This window comes from Salvelinus sp. IW2-2015, unplaced genomic scaffold, assembly GCF_002910315.2.
Source record: "Salvelinus sp. IW2-2015 unplaced genomic scaffold, ASM291031v2 Un_scaffold776, whole genome shotgun sequence".
NCBI classification, from domain to species: domain Eukaryota; kingdom Metazoa; phylum Chordata; class Actinopteri; order Salmoniformes; family Salmonidae; genus Salvelinus; species Salvelinus sp. IW2-2015.
The window spans coordinates 23,533-28,208 of NW_019942609.1; positions in this window are offsets into that span (position 1 = coordinate 23,533).

Consider the following 4,676-nt stretch of genomic DNA (forward strand, 5'->3'; position numbering starts at 1 on the left):
GATAGATAGGAGTAGGAATGGGGATAGATAGGATGGGATAGTAGGATAGATAGGATAGATAGGATGGGATAGGATTAGGATAGGATGATGAGGATAGAATAGGATAGGATGGGATAAGATAGGATAGGAATGGGATAGATAGGATATAGGAATGGGATAGATAGGATGGAAGGATGGGATAGATAGGATGGATGGGATAGATAGGATGGAATGGGATATGGATAGGAATAGATAGGATGGATAGGATGGGTAGATAGGATTGGGATGGGATAGATAGGTTAGGATGATAGATAATGGTTAGATAAGGATAGTAGGTTTAGGATAGATAGATAGGTTAGGATGGGATAGATAGGATAGGATGGGATTAGGATAGGATGGGATAGATAGGATGGGATAGATAGGAAGGATGGGATGTTACTTGAATGTCATTGAGGGTGACATACAGTAGATTTTACACACAGTACTGCTGTATATAAAATAACACCTTACATTACATTCAACAAAATAAAGTTCAAACTATTTTACAGGTGTTTGCCTTACTACAAGCTAACAATATCCTTTGTGCTGGGTAATCAACTTTATTCCAATGTTTGTGGCTGGGTAAGTCAACATTATTCCAATGTTTGTGCTGGGTAAGTCAACATTACCAATGTTTGTGCTGGGTAAGTCAACTTTTATTCCAATGTCTTTTGTTCTGGGTAAGTCAACATTATTCCAATGTCTTTGTGCTGGGTAAGTCAATTTATTCCAATGTTTGTGCTGGGTTAAGTCAAAACCTCTCATTTGGGGGTTGTCTGCCTCTATTGTATCTGTGTGGGAGAATACTATGATGTGTATGTTATATTGACTGATGAACACCTGGGAGGCCAGGTAAACTGCAGGATTGTCAAAGTTACCTGTTGTAATTTAGGCCTCATTATGATATAAGTATCACGTACCTTTGTTATTGTAGAAGTCACATAGACCTGCTCACAGGATTATTATTGTATAAGTCACATAGACCTGTTTACAGGATTGTTATTGTAGAAGTCACATAGACCTGTTTTACAGGATTATTATTGTAGAAGTCACATAGACCTGTTCACAGGATTGTTATTGTAGAAGTCACATAGACCTGTTTACAGAATTGTTCTTGTAGAAGTCACATAGACCTGTTCACAGGATGTTATTGTAGAAGTCACATAGACCTGTTCACAGGATATTATTGTGAAAGTCACATGACTTTCACAGGATTGTTATTTGTATAAATCACATAGACCTGCTCACAGGATTATTATTGTAGAAGTACATAGACTGCTCAGATTATTATTGTAGAAGTCACATAGACCTGCTCACAGGATTATTATTGTAGAAGTCAACATAGACCTGCTCACAGGATTGTTATTTTAGAAGTCACATAACCTGCTTACAGGATTGTTATTGTTATCAGGGTGGCAGGTAGCCTAGTGGTTAGAGCGTTGGACTAGTAACCGAAAGGTTGCAAGATTGAATCCCTGAGCTGACAAGGTAAAAATCTGTTGTTCTGCCCTGAACAAGGCAGTTAACCCACTGTTCCTAGGCCGTCATTGGAAATAAGATTTTTTTTCTTAACTGACTTGCCTAGTTAAATAAAGGTAAAATAAAATTGTAGAAGTCACATCGACTGTTAACAGGATTCTATGTAAGGAAAGTTTTTTTAAAAAACTCACTCACAGAGTTATAGGGAGAAGAGACTTGACTGACTCACACAGGGAGAAGAGACTTAAGACTGACTTACATAGGGAGAAGAGACTTAAAGGTGACTCACATAGTAGCTGAATAACTACTAGAGGGATCTGTGTTTGTCTCTCCTTTCCTAGGAGCTGAGCCTGGTACCATCGATGTGACGGAGCACAAGTGCCCTCTAGTGGCTTTCTATGGCTTCACTGGATGGTCTAAGGGCTTCGATATTCGCCAGACTTTCGGACCTTCAAACTTCAATAGCTCAGAAACTATTTCGAGCTACAGACCTCAGGTTAGACTCTTTTATGAAGGATTTTTTTTTTCTCACAGAGTTTATTTTCTGAGCAAATGTATGAGGATAGGATGGGATAGATAGGATGGATAGGATGGGGTAGATAGGTTGGGATGGGATAGATAGGTTAGGATAGATAGATAGGTTAGGATAGATAGATAGGTTAGGATAGATAGATAGGTTAGGATGGGATAGATAGGATAGGATGGGATAGATAGGATGGGATAGATAGGATGGGATAGATAGGACAGGATGGGATGTACTTGAATGTCATTGAGGGTGACATACAGTAGATTTTACACACAGTACTGCTGTATATAAAATAAACACCTTACATTACAATTCAACAAAATAAAGTTCAAACTATTTTACAGGTGTTTTGCCTTACTACAAGCTAACAATATCCTTTGTGCTGGGTAAATCAACTTTATTCCAATGTTTGTGCTGGGTAAGTCAACATTATTCCAATGTTTGTGCTGGGTAAGTCAACATTATTCCAATGTTTGTGCTGGGTAAGTCAACTTTATTCCAATGTCTTTTGTTCTGGGTAAGTCAACATTATTCCAATGTCTTTTGTGCTGGGTAAGTCAACTTTATTCCAATGTTTGTGCTGGGTAAGTCAAAACCTCTCATTTGGGGGTTGTCATGCCTCTATTGTATCTGTGTGGGAGAATACTATGATGTAGTATGTTATATTGACTGATGAACACCTGGGAGGCCAGGTAAACTGCAGGATTGTCAAAGTTACCTGTTGTAATTTAGCCCCTCATTATGATATTAAGTTTGTTATTGTAGAAGTCACATAGACCTGCTCACAGGATTATTATTGTATAAGTCACATAGACCTGTTTACAGGATTGTTATTGTAGAAGTCACATAGACCTGTTTACAGGATTATTATTGTAGAAGTCACATAGACCTGTTCACAGGATTGTTATTGTAGAAGTCACATAGACCTGTTTACAGAATTGTTCTTGTAGAAGTTCTTTGTAGAAGTCACATTAGACCTGTTCACAGGATTGTTATTGAGAAGTCACATAGACCTGTCACAGGATTATATTGTAGAAGTCACATAGACCTGTTCACAGGGATTGTTATTGTATAAATCACATAGACCTGCTCACAGGATTATTATTGTAGAAGTCACATAGACCTGCTCACAGATTATTATTGTAGGACCTGCTCACAGGATTATTATTGTAGAAGTCACATAGACCTGCTCACAGGATTGTTATTTTAGAAGTCACATAGACCTGCTTACAGGATTGTTATTGTTATCAGGGTGGCAGGTAGCCTAGTGGTTAGAGCGTTGGACTAGTAACCGAAAGGTTGCAAGATTGAATCCCTGAGCTGACAAGGTAAAAATCTGTTGTTCTGCCCCTGAACAAGGCAGTTAACCCACTGTTCCTAGGCCGTCATTGGAAATAAGATTTTTTTCTTAACTGACTTGCCTAGTTAAATAAAGGTAAAATAAAATTGTAGAAGTCACATCGACCTGTTAACAGGATTCTATGTAAGGAAAAGTTTTTTAAAAAACTCACTCACAGAGTTATAGGGAGAAGAGACTTGACTGACTCACACAGGGAGAAGAGACTTAAAGACTGACTTACATAGGGAGAAGAGACTTAAAGGCTGACTCACATAGTAGCTGAATAACTACTAGAGGGATCTGTGTTTGTCTCTCCTTTCCCTAGGAGCTGAAGCCTGGTACCATCGATGTGACGGAGCACAGTGCCCTCTAGTGGCTTTCTATGGCTTCACTTGGATGGTCTAAGGGCTTCGATATTCGCCAGACATTCGGACCTTCAAACTTCAATAGCTCAGAAACTATTTGAGCTACAGACCTCAGGTTAGACTCTTTATGAAGGATTTTTTTTTCTCACAGAGTTTATTTTCTGAGCAAATGTATGACGTAGGATGTGAAATCTTGAGCCCTGGGATGTCCCTCCTACCATTTCATTCGCTCTTCCGACTGTCCATCAAATCCTGGCTGAACCCTACGTCACAGTCACTGACAAAGCACATGCCTGCGATCGTTACGTCGTAGCGCAGCAGAAGAGAGTGGTTTCATCACTATAGCACATTCAGAAATCGATTTTTATAGCCATTCATCTAAAATAATTRAGAGATTTTAAACAAAAAAKCACATTCTGTTTGTCATAGACGTACAAGATTAATACGAGATGAAAGGCGAGTTCGTAACGAGTTCAGGAAGTCAAGCTCTGTGAGACTTTCACAGGGGGGGGGAGCACGGTAAATGGAACGCGTTAGCACAATTGTGCGTCACAGAGAATGTTGACCCTGTGTTCTGCCAGCTAGAGAGTATTATCTTGTTCCAAGATTGTGGGATCCATAATAAACCCCAGGAAGAGTAGCTGCTGCTTTGGCAGGGACTAATGGGGATCCATAATAAACCCCAGGAAGAGTAGCTGCTGCTAAGCACACAGCCAAGACAAAGCAGAGTGCTCGGGACAAGTCTCTGAATGGCCCAGCCAGAGCCTGGACTTGAACCCGATCGAACATCTCTGGAGAGACCTGAAAATAGCTGTGCAGCAACGCTCCCCATCCAACCTGACAGAGCTTGAAGGATCTGCAGAGAAGAAGGGAGAAACTCCCCAAATGCAGGTGTGCCAAGCTTGTAGCATCATACCCAAGAAGACTCGAGGCTGTAATCGCTGCCAAA